General features: G+C 40.1%; 1 protein-coding gene and 1 non-coding gene across 6 annotated transcripts in view; one reads left to right on the top strand and one right to left on the bottom strand.

Annotated features, from left to right (window-relative positions):
• The window catches only part of Brd4 (bromodomain containing 4), a 77,243-nt gene that overhangs the window by 12,617 nt on the left and 43,985 nt on the right, over nucleotides 1–20,641 (top strand). The window lies entirely within an intron of this gene.
• Nucleotides 6,999–7,103, bottom strand: LOC113457638. Its single transcript, XR_003378165.1, has one exon. It is a non-coding gene; the product is annotated as a U6 spliceosomal RNA (small nuclear RNA).

Consider the following 20,641-nt stretch of genomic DNA (forward strand, 5'->3'; position numbering starts at 1 on the left):
AGATTGACTGAAGGAGGACAAGCAAACAGGAGGCAGACCTTTCCATTGCATCACCTTTTATTACCAATGTTGGCTCCTTAGGCATAGTATCCCCCCCCTCCCCCATCAACCCAGGCATGAGTTCACGAACGAACACCGCATGGGTCTTTAGGCCATGCTCCCCAGGGGAAGTTGATGGTCAAGAATTAGACCAGCCGTACTTTTTGCTGGTGCATCAGTTTTTAGGAAAGGTTGGAGAGCCCTCTAGAATTAGAAGATCTCTTTTAAAAAATGCATACATAGTTTGAATCTTAAAAACAGATTCATATTCAGGAGGAATTTACTGTGTTTTATTTACTTCAGCGATAAATTCTATGATGTTAAGATGTTTTGTTTTGGAGATTTTCACATATATCCCGTTCTTGTAGAGATTCACAGACTTTTGACCTCAGATTGGTCTGGAGTATTTGTCCCTGTAAATATCCATGGAGGGCTTTCTAGAGTCTTCAAGTTACCTCTGTATCAACAATACTGCCATATTGCTGGAATTCTTTTAGCCTCCCTCACCTTATTACTTGTGCTTTTTTAATGGGAAGGAGAAATTTCAGAATAGTGTATTATAATCTACAGATGAAGAAAGGTTTTTTTCTTTTTTCTTTATTTTTTTCCCTTGAACTCTACCCTGGCTTCTTCTTTTCACATCTCTCTCTCTCTCTTTTTTTTTTTTTTTGGTTTTTCGAGACAGGGTTTCTCTGTAGCTTTGGAGCCTGTCCTGGAACTAACTCTGTAGACCAGGCTGGTCTCGAACTCACAGAGATCCGCCTGCCTCTGCCTCCGATTAAAGGCGTGCGCCACCACCGCCCGGCCCTTTTCACATCTCTTATCACTGAGATTTGATGTTTGCCTGGAACCTCTGCTGTAGAAAGCAATCCAACGGTTCTTTATTTGGATAGGTAGACTTTGAGTATGGTCTCTTATGGTAGCTTTTAGTGCCTGCTCTCAGTTATGGGAAAGTTGTTCAGGTATATATGTGAATTTGCAAGCTGAAGAAGATAGTTTATGAGAAAGTAAGTTTACCATTCTTGGCACATCAGGTATGAGAACACATTATACCAGGCTGCATTTGGGACTTCACTCTACTCTCCCTCCCCACTTCACTGCCTGGTGGAAGAAGTAGGAAATACAAAACCATAAACTTAAATAATTCATGCTCCTGTAATTGGGGCAGAATTGAATCAGGATGGAAAAGAACTCATTACTGAGAACAGTGCAGTGTCTATTATAAACTCCTTCACCCCTCTCCAATTTCTCTGAATATACACTAATGACTTTTTCTACATTCATTTACTTTTGTTAGCTTTTAGTTATTCCCATTTCTTTTTGATCCACCTGCCTCTGCCTCCCAAGTGCTGGGTTAAAGGTGTGCACCACCACCACCTGAATAGTTATTCCCATTTCTTACTTTAATTCCACTCATGTAAAGGCATGCCTTTTATTAACTCAGGCAGTTTTCCTTTCCTATTCTGTAAGAGAAGTAAGATTACTTACAGGAGTTTTACGTTTTATTTGTGTTTTTGAAGTGGGTGCATGGGATTGGATAGGTGGTTTCCATTTCCACCCTCAGCTACCTTCACTTTCCTCAAGTTGCACCCTGTAGTCTAGAGGTCCACTTTTGTTACTCCAGCATGCTTTGTGTTACATGGGCTGTGGATGGTTTTGAAGGGCTATCTTGATTCATCAGGTCTCATTTTGAAAAACCTCACTGAATAAAGCTAACACTTCTATGTGTTGTATCAATGTTGCTAGAGCAGCTTAATGTTATAGATGTTTTAAAGAGAGGCTTCTCTTACTTCTTGAGCACATGTAACAGTGGAAATAGCATCTAGCAATGCCAGTATTGATAAGCTTTGCCTCAGTAGTCTGTGACTTACTTTACTTGATGGGCATGAATTGATTGCTTCTTCCTCTTATGTCCAGTGATTCTTGGATACTGAATATTAGTCCTCAGAAGTCCACTATTAAGCTTTGGGATTGAGTGCTACATTATGCAATTTTCTCTCCCAGAGGTGCCCCCCCCTTAGATAATCTGGTTTCATCCTTATAACAGAGATCATCTTTTAATCAGTTGACAGATAGTTTGGTTGTTTCAACTTTCTGTCTCTTATGAGTAATGCTGTGACTTTTTTTTTGATTTGTTTGTTTTTTTGTTTTTCGAGACAGGGTTTCTCTAGCTTTGGAACCTGTCCTGGAACTATCTCTGTAAACCAGGCTGGTCTCGAACTCACAGAGATCCGCCTGCCTCTGCCTCCTCTGCTGTGACTTTTTGTACATGAAGGATTTTGTTTTTGTAGAAATGTGCTTCCTTTCCTTGGATATATACATGAAAGGATAGAATTATGAGTTTTGTAGTGCCCTTGTTTAAGTAGTTCTCAAGGAACTTCCTAATGGGTGTTGAAAGTGTTTGCCTTATGTTACATTCTCCAGGATTCTGTTTGGTTTTTCGTTTTTTCTATACCCTTGCCTGTTTATTTTTTGGGGGCCCAGGTCTCATGTAACCAAGATAGGCTTTGAACTCTTTATGTAACTCAGGCTATTTTCTTTTTTCCTTTTTTAAGATTTATTTATACAGTATCTTGTCTGTAAGCCAGAAGAGGGCACCAGATCTCATTACAGATGGTTATGAGCCACCATGTGGTTACTGGGAATTGAACTCAGAACCTCTGGAAGAACAGTCAGTACTCTTGACCTCTGAGCCATCTCTCCAGCCCACTCAGGCTATTTTCAAACTCCCTCTCTTACTACTTTGGCCTTCTGGTTGGGATTAGAGATTTGTGTCACTACACTCAGGTAATAGTCGTGATACTGTTTCTCAGATGAATCTTGTCATGAGACACTTCAGTTCCTGTAGGGTGACCCTGTATACAGGCCTGAATGCATGATGTGGTCAAGATAGATGTTGAACTTATTTTCTCTGTGCTTTTGCTCATTTTCCTCTATATCTTATGTATTTTACATGTATGTGTGTATTCAATTTGTGTAATCAGAATTTTTTAAATTTTTTATGATTTAACTTTATTTTATGTGAATTGGTGTGAAGGTGTCAGATCCCTTGGAACTGGATTTTCAGAAGTTGTAAGCTGCCATGTGGTTGCTGGGAATTGAACCCGGATCCTCTGGAAGAACAGTCAAGAGTTCTTAACCGCTGAGCCATCTCTCCAGCCCCCAGAATTGTTTTTATTGGGAATACAGAACAGACACATTTAGAGAGCAGTGTTGTCATGAGCATTTTACATGTAAAATATGTCTAAATTTTTCAGCAAATGCATAGGAATGGAATATCTGGGTCTGTATAAGGGCATCAGAACCCCCCGGAACTGGAGTTACAGACAGTTGTGAGCTGCCATGTGGGTTCTGGGAATTGGACTCTTTGGAAGAGCAATGCTCTTTACTGCTGAGCCATCTTTCCAGCCCCTGACCAAGTATTTTAAAAACAATCATAGCAGTTTCCTTGCCAAGTTTTTAAATGTTCACATTTTCACTATAGGTTAATGGAATTAATTTTGCCAGTTTTGGTTATGTAAAACGTCATTGTGATTTTTAATTATAAAGCTATTGGTAGGATATGAGCACTGTTGTCATTGTGGGTAGAGTTTGGTGTCCCCTCTGCATGTTTTAGAGTATTGTTTGATAGAGGGTCTTATTTTTAATGTATGTGGATTTATTAACTCCTCCTTTGTGCTTTGCAAGAACACTCCTGATACTAGCTACATTCTATGTTTTTTTTTTTTTTTGGTTTTTCGAGACAGGGTTTCTCTGGTTTTGGAGCCTGTCCTGGAACTAGCTCTTGTAGACCAAGCTGGTCTCGAACTCACAGAGATCCGCCTGCCTCTGCCTCCCGAGTGCTGGGATTAAAGGCGTGCGCCACCACCGCCCGGCTTTTACATTCTATGTTGATAAAATTTTCTGTAAAGGGCTAGTTATAAAAGTGCTTTTACCATCAAGCCTGATGACTTGAGTTTGATCCTCAAGACCCACATAGTAGGAGAGAAATGGTTCCCAAATGTTGTCTTGACTTCCACTGGTCTGCATTCCCCACCCAAATGATTAAATTTGATAAGAATACTTAAAGTCTTTTTTTTAAAAGTTGTACGATTTGCCTTTCCAGTCTGTGCGAGTTTGAGGTATAGGTAAAGGGATCATGCAGATTCTTGACTGACTTTTTTGTTTTAGTTAATGAGCTTGACTGGATCTAAACCCAAGGTCCTATACTCTTTTATTGTTCAATATCCCTATGAAGTTTGAATACCACTGCGAGCCCTATGCCTCGGTGTAGACGGTCAGTAATTGCTTCTTGGTCTGAGTACAGACGGATTTTATTTACTTACTTACTAACTCATTTTTTATTTATTTTGATTTTTCTAGATAGGGTTTCTCCGTGTAGCCCTGATTGTAGTCCTGACTGTCTTGGAACTCACTCTGTAGTCCAGGCTGTCCTCAAATTCACAGATCCACCTGCCTCTGCCTCCCGAATGCTGGGATTAAAGTGTCTCACTACCACCTGACAAGGTTCATTCTTTAAACATGTGGGTGGTCAGGGAAAGTTGGCACTTAACTGAGAAAATTGCTACTGATGCATTGCTTACCAATTCCAGTTGTGACAACTAGGCTCAGCAAATTTCCTAGTGGGGGTACTATTGGTTCTCAGGTACATGTGCTTAGTCAGTTTTAGTTCATATCATAGCTATGCATTCTAGAAGTGAAAGCACAAGACTTTTCTTCTGGGAAGCTAGGAAGATAAGGTATAAAATACTTACTTGCTTTACAGTCACGAAGACCTGAGAACCCATGTAAAAAATTAGAAAAAATTTCAGATGAGGTGACGTTTACTTGTAATTTCAGTATTGAGATACTGAGATGTAGTGACAAGTGGGTCTTCTGGAACTTGACAGCTAGGCAGCTTAGTTCACTTGGCAAGCTTTAGGCTAGTGAAAGAGCCATTCTCAAAAACAACAATAACAAAAAAAAAACAAGCTGGGTGGTTCTAAGGAAAGACACAATGTTTGTCCTTTGACGCTGTCTCTCTCTCTGTCCTTTGGCACTGTCTCTCACACACCCACCCACCAATAATGGCTTCTGTTTTCTGTATCCCTGTGATCAAACAGGTGGGCTGCAGGGGATCTGGTGACTTTTTTTTTTTTTTTTTTTACATTTTTGCCACATGTCTTTCTGAATATCCCGTCTTGTGACAGGATAGAATGGATTGAAATTGTGTGGTAGGTTTAAAGATGTAGGCAGTGAGAGAAGTATTTTTCTGGAGGAAGGTAGGTAGTTACCATGAAAGATCAATGGTTAGTTCTTTTAAATTTTATTCGAAGTAATCAGATGTCAGAATGACGATATTCAAAGGTCTTTGAATTTATGCATGGCTTGCTAATGGGATCTTATTGTGCTGGTTTTTTTTGGGGGGGGGGGTTTCTAGACAGGGTTAGACCCTGGCTGTCCTGGACCTCACTCTGTAGACCAGGCTGACTTTGAACTCACATAGATCCACCTGCCTCTGCCTGGGATTAAAGACAAGCAGCACCACTGCCCAGCTATGCTGTGAGTTTCTGATAAATTTCATTTGTGGGACAGAGTCCTGTTAGTTTGCCCAGGTTGGCCTTAAATTAATCTGCTTCTGAGTAGTGAGATCTATGAGTGGCCACTGTGCCTGGCCTTGCTGTATGTTAGTTAGGGTTTTATCCTGTGTCTTTTACAGTGAAGGCTGTTGTAACAGGAGTGTAATAATTAGCCATCAGGTACTTACCCCTTCCTTCACTTTAAAAACTGGAAACATCAGGCAGATGTTGGGACTTGTTGAGTGAGACTGGCCTATAGTGATGGGAAAGCAACTACACAAGTTTAACTGTTCATACTACAGTTAAAGGGGACAACTAAGGGATGGGTACAATTTTGATTCTAAGCACTATTGTGACTTGTCTTGGAAATATGAAAATAGGTGTTTATACCAACTTTTTTCATTCTATTTTAATGACAGTTTATATTTTAATCACAGAGTCCCACAGACAGATATATCGTTTTAGCTGCTTTTTCCTCTGAACATGAAGATGTTTTGTAGGGGCTACTTACTAATTTTGACTCTTTAGCATTTCAGCATTTTTCTGTCTAGGATTTTTCATCATCTCTCAGAAGACACAAGTATCTTTACTAGAGATTTAATCAACACTTTAAAATTTGGCAAAGGTCTTTCAGAAAATATTATTATGAAAAAATATGTTTTAGCAATTTTTGCTTTGTCAACACAGTTGAGTTTTCCCAAAAGGTTAGCTATATTTTAGGCACTTTGAATTTACTGTGCATTGGTTTTCTCTTCCTCTTTTTTAAATACATATTTTTATTGATATTTATTGAGCTCTACATTTTTCTCTGCTCCCCTCCCTGCCTCTCCTCATTCTCTTCCTCTTAACTAGGAATGAATGCTTCCTTTTCTCTGAGTATGAACACAGGGATTATATAGTCTGTGCTTTTTCTTTTTTCTTATATTTTTGATACATGGTCTTAGTAAAGGCTTGACTTCCAGCTTCTCAGTGTGGATTACAAGTCTGCCCTAATTGATCCATCCCTCCCTCCCTCCCTCCCTCCCTCCCTCCGTAGTAAGGAACCGCTTGTTCATCCCAGCAGCCGAGAAACGAAATAATCACACAGAAACTGTATTAATTAAATCACTGCTTGGCTCATTAGCTCTAGCTTCGTATTGGCTAACTCCCACATGTTAATTTAACCCATCTTCATTAATCTGTGCATCACCATGAGGTTGTGGCCTACCAGCAAAGTTTCATTCAGCACATCTATCTTAATGTTGGATCCATGGCGTCTCCCTTCTTTCTCCCAACATTCAGTCCAGTCTTCCCAGCCTACCTAAGTTCTGCCCTATCAACCAAGGCAGTTTCTTTGTTCATTAATGGTAATCACCGCACACAGAGGGTACTTCCACATCATTCTTCCTCCTCCTCCATTTTTAAAATAGGAAACACTTCATGAATTTGCATGTTATCCTTGCACAAGACCATGACAAATCTTCTCTATATCGTTCCAATTTTAAAAATGTGCAACTGAAGCAAGCACTTTATTCTCTTAAGATTGTGGTATTGGGGCTGGAAAGATGCTCTTCTAGAGGACCTGGGTTTGATTCCTAGTACCCACAGGGCTACTGACAACTCTAAGTCCAGTTCCAAGGGATCTGACAGCCTCTTCTTACCTCTGAGGGTACCAGGCATGCATAAAATAGAGAGGCATGCAAACAAAACACTCAACACACAGGGATACACATTGTCTTGATTTCTGCTTTGCCTTTTCTTTTTTTTCTTTTTGCTTTTTTTTTTTTTAAATAGGGGTCTTACTATGTAACCTTGGTTTGCCCAGAGTTCCCTTTGTAGACCAGGATGGCCTTGATTTCATAGGCATCCTCTTGTGTCTGTCTTTGCTTTTCCACAAATACTAAATTCACCAGCACTGTTACTTTTCATAGAGACTTCTGTCAGAAACACAAAATTTTCAGCAAGCTGTGTTCTACTTTTGTTTTAGAGAAGTTTCTAGTCTGAGCAGAGTTAAGTCTAGTTTGGAGGTTTGTTTTTACTGATGTTCTCTCAGTCTCTGTGATTAAACACATGTATCATTTTGCAAAGGTACTTTTTATTTGTTTTTTTGTTGCTTTTTTGATTTTTTCGAGATAGGGTTTCTCTGTGGCTTTTTGTTTGTTTGTTTTGTTTTTTTTTTGTTTTTTGAGACCCGGTTTCGCTGTGGCTTTGGAGCCTGTCCTGGAACTAGCTCTGTAGACCAGGCTGGTCTCGAACTCACAGAGATCCGCCTGCCTCTGCCTCTCGAGTGCTGGGATTAAAGGCATGCGCCACCATCGCCCGGCCTAAAGGTACTTTTTAAATTTATTTATTATATATACACTTTCCAGAAGAGGGCACCAGATCTCATTACAGATGGTTGTGAGCCACCACGTGGTTGCTGGGAATTGAACTCAGGACCTCTGGAAGAGCAGCCAGTGCTCTTAACCTTTGAGCCATTTCCCCAGCCCCTGTAAAGGTACTTTTTGTAAGTTGTGAACTAGCAATTAAGTCTCTGAACCTTTAAAAAATATAAAAAGAATGCTTTGCTTACACATATGTATGTATTTATTCATGCATGCATGCATATATGTATGTAATATGCCTGTTGCTCTCAGAGATCAGAAGGAGACATTGGATCCTCTGGAATTGTCATCACAGCCTGGTTTTTGTTTTTGTTTTTGTTTTTGAATTTTCGAGACAGGGTTTCTCCTGGAACTAGCTCTTGTAGACCAGGCTGACCTCGAACTCACGGAGATCCTCCTGCCTCTGCCTCTATCACGTCACAGCCTGTTTTGAGCCACCATGTTGGCATTGGTAACTGAGCCCGGTCTTGTAAGAGCAACAAGTGCCTTAACACTGAACCTTCTCTCCATTCCCCGTGTGTGTGCATCTTTTTGTCTATAGGTGATAACTACTCTCCCATATTTGGCTGTGTATTTGTTTTGATTTTGAGATAAAAGACTGACGACCTCAAACTTCCTATATAGTTCAAGTTGACCTTGAACTCCTTCCATCTATCTGAAATTTCATCACACCAGGGTACGTGTGTGCTTGTATGTATAGACGAGTGGGGTTTTATTTATTTTTATTTTTTGATTTATTTATTTATTTTGGTTTTTTTGAGACAGGGTTTCTCTGTAGCTTTGGAGCCTACGAGTGGGGTTTTATGTATTCTAGGCAAGTTCTCTTATCTACTGTGCTACATCCCTAGCTCTCACACATTCTTTTTAAAGATTAATTTATTTTTATTTTCTGTGTATGAGGGTTTTGTCTTCATGTCTGTGCGTGTACTGTATGCCTGGCTGGTGCCTCTGGAGGCCAGAAGAAGATATTTGTTGTATTCCCTAGAACTGGAGTACAGTGTGAGCTGTGGTGTGAAATGCTGGAAATTGAACTCAGGTCCTCTGGAACAGCCAGCGCTCTTAACCAAACCATCTCAAACTTTTTTTTTCTTTTTTGAGACAGGGTTTCTGTTGGCTATTCTAGGACTTACTATATAGACCGTATTGGCCTTGAATGAACCCTTTGTCTGATTTTGCCTCCCCATTATTGAAATTAAAGGTGTGTGCTGCCACTCCCAGAATCTCCACATTCATTAGAAAAATTATTTTTAATAACCTAGCAGTAGTGGTGCATGCCTTTAATCCCAGCACTTAGAGGCTGGCAGATCTCTGAGTTCGAGGCCAGCCTGGTCTACAGAGAGAGTTTCAGGACAGCCAGAGTTGTTACACAGAGAAACCCTCTCTACCCCCCCCCCCCAGTTGTTTATGTATATGGGTGTTTTGCTTCCTCGTAAGTCTGCACCATGAGTGTGCAATACATTAGATCATAAGAGGGTTCAGAGCTCCTGGGACTATAGTTACAGTTATGAAGCACCTGGTGTAGGAATCAAGTTATAGGTTCTCTGGAAGAACAGCCGGTTCTCCTAGCCACTATCCAACACATGGGTTTTAAAAATAATCTCCCAAGTCATTCATCAGATCTAGAGGCTCCATTTTGCAAGGGTTTTTAGTAACATATTTAGGTTTTGAGTAATACACTTAGTTTTTAAAAAAGATTTATTTTTTTTAAATTATGTATCTGTGCGTATGAGTATGTGCACGTGAGTGCAGTGTCCTCGAGGGCAGAAGGTATCAGATTTCCTGGCTTTGCAGTTGGCCATGGTAGTTGTAAGCTATCTGATCTTGCTGGGAACTGAACTTGGTCCTCTGAAAGAATAACACGCACTCTTAAATGCTGATTCATCTCTAGTATCTTATTCTTTTTACTATAAATCTTGAAAGGGCTTACTTAGGTGAGTAAGATGCAAAGCAGATGACCACTTACTGTAAGATAGCACTAGAATATCATTTTTTGCTTCCCTAAGTGATGTGTACAGAGTGACCACTCCGGTTTTGCCCAGGGAGGAAGGAACATGAACATTATACCCCAGAATCCACTCATGCTGTATCACCAAAAGAACTATGGAACTATATTAGTTTTCCATGTGCCTTTAAACATGGGTTCTTACTTGAGAGTTCTGCCCGAGGCTAGAGCATTGCAAAATAAATTGCAGTTGTGTGAATGAACTCTAGGAGGTGGGAGTAGTAGCTGAACTTGGAAACCCAACATTCTGCCTACCTACCCTTTCATCCAGATCTCTCTCTCTCTCTCTCTCTCTCTCTCTCTCTATATATATATATATATATATATATATATATATATATATATATGATGACTTGTAGATGGGGCTAGAGAGATGGTTCAATGGTTGAGCCCATGTTCAATTCCTAGAATCCACATGACAGCTTAAAACTACCTATAACCCTTCTGGCTTCCACAGGCACCCACCTGGTAGTAAAGTGATGTACAGACACAGCAAGTCAAACACTCATACACCTAAAATAGAAAGAAAAGAACTGGGGGTACTGGAGAGATGGCTCAAAAGTTAAGAGCACTCAATTCTCAGCAATCACTTGGTGGCTCATAACCATCTATAATGAGATCTGGTGCCCTCTTCTGGCGCATGTATACATAATAAATCTTAAAACAAAAGAACACTTGGCTTGTCTATCTAGACCTCCTTTTCTTACAAGTGCATGTGTAGGGCTTAGCCTTTTGTGATTATTTTAAGCTTCAAACACTTTGGGACCTTCCAACCTGCTAGGTTCCTCACTTGATATTGTCACTTCTTATCTAATTGGAAAGAAGGGGTTACAGACACAATCACAGTAGCACAGTATAGAAGATATAGTTGGGTACTTGTAATTTCAAATCTCAGTTTGTTGGTGGTATATAAGAAAACAGCTATTTTCATATGTTGTCTGTGTCACGTTATCTGTAAACACCTTGCATTTGCAACTTTGCTTTTAGTTCTAGAACATTTTTTGTTGATTCTTTGGTGTCCTCTAGGGAGGTAATCATGACGTCTTCAAAGAAAGATTTAGTTACTTCCAGTCGTACCTTTCTTTTGTTTCCTTTTGTGATTAGGTTAGTTAGAACTTCAGCACAATTTAGAGGACACCCTTGCTTGTTCCAGATCATAAAGGGCAAAGCCTCTAATTCTTCAGTTTACTTGTGAATGTGATGCAACAATCTGTCCACTTTGAGAACATTTAGGAAGATCACAAGGAGTGCAGATGCAGAGTTGTGGAAGACAGGGTAAGCTAGTGTAAAGAAATCTTAGGTGGAATACCTCAGTGAGAGAGATAGAGAAACTTAGTTTCCCTGATCCTACCACGTAATGGATGCATAACCGAGGTGTTAGGCATGTGGACCACTGACCCTAGACTTAGGGTGGCATCTCTGGACTGCAGTGGAATGTTATACAGCTTTTTTAGCAAGTTGGTTCTCTGAGGTTGACAGATGCTACCAACGTTCATCTTTAACTGTATAATTTGTTCCTTGGACTATTACCCCCTTGCCTGGAACCTCTAATTGGTAGCAGAGTAGGAAAATAATAAACAGCAGAGACAAAAGTATAATGTTGAGTGTTTTTGGAGTTAGAAATGCTAGTTTGTTTACTGAACAGCCTTTCTGGCATGGAGCCTCCTCCTTTCTTGCCTCTCTCTGTCCTTGACTGCTTCACCACTTCACCACTCAGGGACCAGGGTTCCACAGTCCGCCAGTGGCTAAGCCTAACAAGGAGTTTGGATGTCAGCCAGACCTTGGAGCCCTGGGCTCTGAGGGAATTGGTGATTTTGTTCATTTTGGATTATTCCTGGCATCTAGCCGTCATTTGCGTTCTTCCCTGGGAACCTGGCAGAGGAGTCTCAAAAATTGGCTCAATCTGCCCATGGAAACACAAGCCTGCTCTAGGTTGTTAGCTTTTTTCTGATATATTGAGAAGACTTCAACAAACAGTAGAAAAAGGGTGGGGATGATTCTCACTAGGTTTCCAGGTCAGTACTTTATATCATTCTGCCCCCTTTCCATTCTCGTCTTCTAGCCGTCAAGATAGCTGTGTTCCAGTTTTGCTCGGAATCGGTAGTGAAAATGTCCTCCTCTTCTCATTCCCTTGTTTGTGATTGGACTGGACAAAACAATGGCTCTAAGAAAATCTGCATGCCAGGGTATATTTACTGCATTGCATTGGGGTTTTCCAATTTGATTTGATTCTTCCTCCACTGAACTATATATTCAGGCCTTTATCGGTTACGCTGCAGTAATGTGTGGAAAGAGAACGTTACACTTACTCATATCCACTTTTAATGTTTTGTTGAATACAGAAATTTTTAGCTTTGGATTATGAGGAAATTGTTGTCAAGTTGTGAAAACTCAGATTTATGGTGCCTCTAGCATGGCTCTCTTATTTCTTCATTGTTCTCAATTGTGCTTTGGGTCAGAATCATGTCTTGAAGTTTTGAATCACCAGGGAAGTCTTTTTAAAATGTAGCACTTGAGCCAGGCAGTGGTGACTCACACCTTTAATCCCAAGACTTGGGAGACAGAGCCAGGTGCACCTCTGATTTTGAGACCAGCCTGGTCTATAAAGCAAGTTCCAGGATAGACAGGGCTGTTACATAGAGAAACCCTGTGTCAAACTCCCTCCCCCCACCCCACCCCCAAAAAAAAAAGGGAAAGAAAGGCAGGCACGGGGGATACAACACTTGGTACTTAATAGGGACCCCTCTATTGAAATATCTGGAGGAGCCTAAGTAAGCATCAAAAAAATGTAAAAGTGTCCTAGATGCTACCAGCTGTGTAGTTATGCACACCATTGCTTCTAGTCTTACCCTGGGTCAATGCTTGGCTATTTAAAAATACTTGATACTAGATTTCTCTTGTTGAGCGTGACTGTTCAGTTAATAAATGGTTGTTTGGTTTGTTATGGCCCAGTTGACTGTTTCAGCTGTACTTAAACTGATAAAATCTGAGAAATTAATTGTTACCACCTTCAGTGTTGAGGCTGTTTCTATTGGTCATGAATGGACACTTTAAAGAAAATTTTTGCTTCTTATATCATTACTACCATGATAGTACTATTCGCAATAGTCATGGACCTTCAAAAGGTTTAGACTAGCGTGGACTACATAGTGGGAACCTATTAGCAGAATTAAGCAGTAGAAACAACCTTAACTTAGGAAATATGCAAAATGCAGTTATACCCATACAGTGTAGTATCATTCAGACTTAAAGGAGACTGACATGTTATGATTCTGGTGGATCCTGAACATAGTATACACCAGTGAAAACAGCCAGATGCAAGTAGACAAATAATGTTTTTCTTTTTTTCTTTTTCCTTTCTTCTTTTTCTCTTTTTTTGGTTTTTCTCTGAGGCAGGGTTTTTGTGTAGCTTTGGGGCCTGTCTTGGAACTCACGGAGATCCACCTGTCTCTGCCTCCCGCCTCTTGAGTGCTGGGAGCACTACCCCTACAAATAATGATGGTTTTCTACTCAGAAGATATTTGTACAATCATATAGACAAAAATAGAACAGTGGTTCCAGGACAGAAGTGAGGAGTGACTGTTTAGTGGGCAGACTTTTATGTTGGATGATGGACAGGTTTTGAGGAAGGATAGGATTGATGATTGTACAATGAGGATTGTAAATGTCCTTAGCACTACTGAGTCTCTCACTTTCTAGCCTCGCCTGGCATTCCACCACAAACCATACATGTAAAAATTGGTGTTCTGAGCCAAGTGGTGGTGGCTCACGCCTTCATAACAGATATTTACATCATGATTCATAACAGCAAAATTACAGTTATGAAATAGCAACAAAATAATTTTATGGTTGGAAAGTCACCAATATGAAGAGAAACTGTATTAAAGAGTTCCAGCATCAGAAAGGTTGAGAATCATTGACCTAAACTGTCCTAGACCTTTGTGGTACAGGTTGCCTATAATTCGGAAATTCCTCTTTTCAGTACGCTGTAGTTGAAACTGGTTGATTTTAAAATGGCTGTCAGAATGACTGCCAGACAATTTAACTTCCTTATAATTACATCTGCTGTTAACCAATAGACGTACCCCATGTGTCATGACAGTTGATGAATACTCTGGCCTCTGTTGATACTGATAGCAACTGAATTCCTAGAAAATTTCCAGCATTTCCCAGAAGCTGTGAAGATTCTTTTCTTTATTAGCCTACCCCTCCTCATTTATTTTTTTTACTCTATACCTGTATCCTCCCAATCCCTTGAGGATGAGGATGATTTGGAAGTAAATTTTTTTCTTTTTGTTGTTTACTGAAGTAAAAGTTCCACTGTTGGGTCCATAGTTTTCAGAGTGCAAAAAGAATTAAGAATTTCCAAAATGAGTTGCATATATCTGAAAATGTAACAGTATAAACCTCTGGGTTCTGTCATTATAGCCTGCTTGAGAAGGTGCGGTAGATCAAATCATACTTAACTCATCAAAGGGGAATTGGCAGGTAAAATAGCAAGAACAGCATGTACAGTCACAAAGTTGTAATATAGGTTTGGTTTCATGAACTGTCTTATGCAAAGTAATAGAAACACTACTTTTTCCTGAGCATTTCTGGTGTCGCTGTTGAAGACTGGAAGCTGAGACTAAAACTTCAGAATCAAAAGAGGTAGTTAATCTGGGAAGCCAACTTCATATAAATTTGTTTATAAATGGGATATTTCAGTGGAGAAAGTTGGGTGGATTGTGTCATTGCACTTATTATATTATATGGAGGAAATGAGGAAAGATTAAGAACCACAGAACCTCAGTAGTGAAACCAATAAGGAATACCGCATTTTACCTGACCAGGTTCTCTCATTCCTTTGCTCCCTCTTCTTCCTCTTTTCTACTTTATTTCTAATGGCCTGTCTTTGTGAGGCCATGACAACAAATGTTCTTATATCTTAAAAGTTTTGTTGTACAACAAAGTATGTAATAAGTCATTTGTTGAGTGAGTGGCTGAGTGAAAAGTCCAGTTTTCAACCTAATAGTAATAAACAGTTCAGACTACAGAGTTGAAGTGATAGACATGCTCTCCAAGCCTACTGTTGTTCCTTGACCAACCTTAACTAAGAGTTAATTTGCAGCCCATTCTTTACCTTCACACAACTTTTGTAGGGAGGAGACAATCAAAGCCAGAAGGAATCCTTATAAATGCTTGTTAGTAATTAGATAAAGATAAATAGTGGGCAGATCTCAGGAGCAGTTTGCACCCTTTCTGCAAGTCATTGATTGGGCTATTGTGCCATGGTGCTTAATTTCCATCTAGGTCCTGCTGGAGTAGTCAGATATATGTATATCTTCTACCTCTGTAACTGAAGATTTCCTTCCCTCTTTGGTGGTACTGGGGATGAAACCTAGTGCTTTGTGAGGTCTAAGTACTCTGCCTTCTGTTTATACCCCTATACTAAGGACACTGCCTCCCCCAAGAAAGGGTTTCTCTTTGTAACCCTGGTTATCCTAGAACTTGATCTAAAGAGCATGCTGGCCTTGAACTCAGTTCTGCTTGTCTCTGCTTCCCAAGCGCTTGAATTAAAAGGTGTGGATCACCACCACCTGGCTCAAGAATACTTTTTAAAGCCTCAAATTGGTGTTTGGTTTGAAATTAAGTCTTGAGTAGATATATCTAACAGTAAAAGACAGTGAGCCAACTCTAGGTTGTGTGTGTGTGTGTATGTTGGTATATTTTTATGAATGTGTCTTAGAATGAAAAAGAAACAATAGAAACGTGATTGTATTGGAGAAGGAGATACATGGGTTTTGTGAATTAGGGCTCTCTAGGATATAACTAAAGTCAGGTGGTATAGAATATGGTGGCCCTGGAGGGGAAGGCAACTCACTTAAGTCAGATTGCCTGGATTCTTCCATGGGTTGGTATTTGTTAAAATGAATGGAAAAGTCTTTTCTCTCAGGCTTAGAGCATTTATTTGGGGGGTGTTCTGGGTTGTATTGCATCCATTTATTATTAAAAAGGTGTGCCCTCGTACTGGATTTAATAAGATTTTTCTTCAGCACTATAGTACGTTTCTTCACCTAAAAATCTCATTTGGATGCCATTTCTATGGCAACTAGTGAATTCCCAAGGGAACAGGTTCTATTTTTGTGTCTAGAATGATAACAGGATTATTGAAGGCATATCTAAAATTCTGTTGTAAGCCAGTGCTGAGTTATAAAGAGAATTGAGCTTACCCACTACAAATTTTTAAAAATTAATTTTATTACTGCTTAACCTGACTGGCTCTGGGACTCACCAAGTAGAGCAGGCTCTTCTTGAACTCACAGAGATTACCCTGCCTCTGCTGCCTGAGTGCTGGGATTAAAGGTGTATACCACCACTTCCCACTGTGTCCTTTTAATAATCTACATGTCCCTCTACATAGTTTGCTATTAGAGTTTGGGGCCACAGGTCTTGATAGGATATGTTTCTTTTACATGTATGTCTGCACCACAGAAGGGGAGGGCATAAGATCCCCCAAGAACTGGAGTTAACAGACAGTTGTGACCACCTGATGTGGGTGCTGAGAACTGAACCTGGACACTCTGGGAAAGCAGCAATGCTCTTTTTTTTGTTTTGTCCCAAATAGATCCTTAGTAAAATAATTAATGACTTTATTCTCTGGGTATGCAAATTTGTATATAGAGTATATAAATCTTGGTGCATTCGGTGTGGTAGTTCAATCCTCTCTCAAAAACTGAGGGTTGGGCTGGAAAGATGACTCAGTGGTTAAGAGTACTGGCTGCTCTTCCAAAGGTTCTGAGTTCAATTCCCAGCAACCACACGGTGGCTCACAACCATCTGTATTGAGATCTGGCGTGCGAGCATATATGCAGCCAGAATGTTGTATACATAACTAACTAACTAAATAAATCTTTTCTTTTAAATACTTATTTATTATGTATACAATATTGCGTCTGTGTGTATGTCTGCAGGCCAGAAGAGGGCACCAGACCTCATTGCAGATGGTTGTGAGCCACCATGTGGTTGCCGGGAATTGAACTCAGGACCTTTGGAAGAGCACACAGTGCTCTTAACCACTGAGCCATCTCTGCAGCCCCCAAAATAAATAAATCTTAAAAAACAACTGAGGGTTGGGAGTGTAGCTCAGCAGTAAAGCACTTGTCTACAGAGTCCCATCTGTAATATAGCAGGGGATGGAAGTAGGAGAAAACATACTTAGCTTTCCAAAAGCTTGGGGTTACAGAATTGTACCATTTTTGCCAGCTCAAGAAAGCATCTGTTTTTAACTTGTTTATTATGTTTCAAAAACCAATTTCTTCAAAAAGTAAAAATTGTGACTGCTTCTTTCCTTTCACCCACTGCCTCAGGAAACTTGTCTTGACCCCTTGCTACTACCTGTGACACCCTGTGAGGTATCTCTCTGTCTGGACCTGGTTATAGGTGGTGTGCCATGGCGTACAAGTCATTGTCCCCATAAGCCACATCTGTCTTAGCTTTTGTTTTTGTAGCTTGTCAGATTTAGCTTCATGGTACAGTTTAGAGGCAGGAAAAATGCTTCTTCAAATCTGGAGCATGAAAACAAATGCACCTGATCTTGGAGTTCATTCTTTTGAGACAGGGTTTCATGTAGCTGAGGCTGCTCTTGAATACCTTATCTTCCTGCCTCAACAGGTGTGCACCAGCAGCTAGAAAACCTACTCTTTTTTTTTTTTTTCTTCCCCGAGACAGGGTTTCTCTGTGGCTTTGGAGCCTGTCCTGGAACTAGCTCTGTAGACCAGGCTGGTCTTGAACTCACAGAGATCCGCCTGCCTTTGCCTCCGAAGTGCTGGGATTAAAGGCGTGCACCACCACCGCCCGGCGAAAACCTACTCTTCTACTAGAATCATTTGAAGATAACACTGCCTGGTAGGCTTCTGACTTAGGCATCAGTTGAACTGAATCTAGAATGTAAATAACAGAGGCATGAGAATGATGGGATAAGGGAGAGCTAACAAAGACAAGCTGAGGTAGAACACTGGACACATTTCTGATTCAGTTACTTGAGTTGTTTTCTTTTAGAGTGTTATGGACAGGAATTTATTGGAGCCAGGAGTGCATGCCTGTTGGAGTTTCTTTGACGATCTCACCAATAACTTTGCCTGTCTGTGGAAGGCCCAGCAATCTATTTCTGTGACCTTTCTTTCTGTTCCCTAAGCAGATAATTCTGTAGGCATGTTTCCCAGCAATAAAAGAATTCATTCACGGCATTCACAGAGCGGTATGTTCAGTGGTCTGCCTTCACATCCCTGAGGGGTCCTGAATGCTCCCTCACTTATGGCAGAGCACTGACTTGTGTATACTAGTTGCTCAGCTGTTGTGACAAGAAGAGAGAATGCTATATAATGCTCATAGATTTCTGTAATCCTTTGGAGAAGCCATGTAATGATGTAAAGAATTAGATTCTGGAAACTTCTTTATGGTTAATTGGCCATATCCCTTAGTGTATTTTCCTTGTTATAAGGTTTTCCTTCAGTGTTTGCTATATGTGGAAGTATTATAGTATCTTACTTTAATATTTTTTAGAGTGGATTTCCTTTGCATATATACTTGCTGCTTCCTTTGCATATATACTATTTATTTGACTCTTGGAGAACAAACTTGTTTTCCCCCTACTTTAAGATGACAATAGCCTAAGACCATGTGACTCCTAACTGCCACCTCTAACCTGCTGTGCTATGTTTTCTTTAAACTCGATGCTTGAAAATCCAATCCATTCCAAGCTCTTAAACTCTTTTTAATTTGTTTTTTGAGACAGGGTTGGTTTCTCTGTAGCTTTGGAGCCTGTCCTGGAACGCACTCTGTAGACTAGGCTGGTCTCAAACTCAAAGAGATCCACCTGTTTCTGCCTCTCGAGTGATGGGATTAAATATGTGTGCAACCGCTGCCCAGCTTGTTCCAAACTCTAAATTATTTTTGAGTCTTAGTCGTTTCCTTCCCCTCTTGGAGGATGTGTGCACTAGGAATTGAAATAAGAGCTTTGTACATGATAAACGTGTGCTTCACACTGATCTATGCCCTTAGAACCCCTTTCCCTTTTGTGGTTTTTTTCTGGTCCTGTAGTAGCCTCTCCGCTAAACTTGTTGCTGTTCCCTTCCCCTCAACAAAGATCTCAAGGGTTTGTATTGATGTGTACTTAGTAAGATGACTAGCTAGTAGACAGATTGCCATCCCTGTGGGAGCATGGTCTTCTCTTTTTAGTTACCTCAGTTTCTCTCACATTTGAGGAGAAAATCTCATTAGATGTAAGAAACCAAATGCACCCAAGACTGCTTTCATTGTGGTTGTTTTTATACTGGCTTTCTGTTCTATCTAGCATCTAATGCTGGATTTTAACTTAGGGACTTTTAATTAAAAGTTTTGTTTTTGAGAAGGTCTCACATGTAGGTAAGGCTGGCTTCAAATCTAGGAACCTCATAATTCAGCCCCTATGGTCCTAGGAGTACATGTACACACACCATAGTGCTTTTTGGAAGCTTTCAAATCCTTAAGAAAGATTCATCAGTTAAAATTGTGCTTTATTTACTTTTTTTTCTTCTCTGTCCTCCTTATGAGGTCTTACTATGTTGCCCAGGTTGGCCTTTAATTTTGTGCTTTAGAGATCTTCCTCTTACCTCAGCCTCTAAAGTAGTTCAGACTACTCTTGTGTCACCATGCCTCTTGTAATTCACCTCCCTCTCGAAGCTTCAGATGTGATATTATACTTTCTCTGTAATTTCACAAAAATCTTTTTTTTGGTTTTTCGAGACAGGGTTTCTCTGTGGTTTTGGAGCCTGCCCTGGAACTAGCTCTTGTAGACCAGGCTGGTCTCGAACTCACAGAGATCCGCCTGCCTCTGCCTCCTTAGTGCTGCGATTAAAGGCGTGCGTCACCACCGCCCGGCTCAGTGAATAAAGCACTTGCTGTGCAAATATGAGGAATAGAGTTGGGATCCCACAATCTTTGTAAAAGCAATGGAGGTGTGTGTGGCTGTCAACTATTATCCTAGCACTAAGGAAGGAGGGGTAGGATCACCAGGATAAGATGGCTAGTTAGAGTAGGTGATCACCAAACTGAGTTCATAGAGAGATCCTGTCTTAATATGAGTTCAATCAAGGAAGATACCCAGTATCAATTTCATGCCTATAGGCACATATCACACACACAGACACATGTATACGTGTATGCATGCTAAAATGAAATAATGAGGGCAATCTTGTCAGATGTGGTGAATGCTTGTAATATAGGTACTTAGGAGACAGAGCCAAAGGATCATGAATTCAAGGCCAGCCCAAGCAACCTTGTCTCAGTAGACAAACAGGGCATTTCTTTTTTTTTTTTATTTTTTTATTTTTTTTCCCATTTTAAGTGTTACAACTTTATTATTTGATTATACTCACTTTTAAAAAAAGTAGAGAAAAAGACCAAAAGAAAGTAAGAATTATCCAGCATCTCTTGCACAAATACAGTAGCAGGACATTTCTTTTTTTTTAAGTAGGACATTCTTGTAATCAGGGATGGATGCAAATGGCTATTTATATACCTATACAGCATCATGGTTTATAATAACCACACAAACTGTAAAAAAAAAAAGAAGAAGGAAAGAGGGGGTGCATCTAAGTAACTACTGCCAGTTGATCTATATGCGCATTTCTGACTGTAGATTTTTGAGTGAAAATTTT

Source organism: Microtus ochrogaster, linkage group LG3 (genome assembly GCF_000317375.1).
Source record: "Microtus ochrogaster isolate Prairie Vole_2 linkage group LG3, MicOch1.0, whole genome shotgun sequence".
Taxonomy (NCBI): domain Eukaryota; kingdom Metazoa; phylum Chordata; class Mammalia; order Rodentia; family Cricetidae; genus Microtus; species Microtus ochrogaster.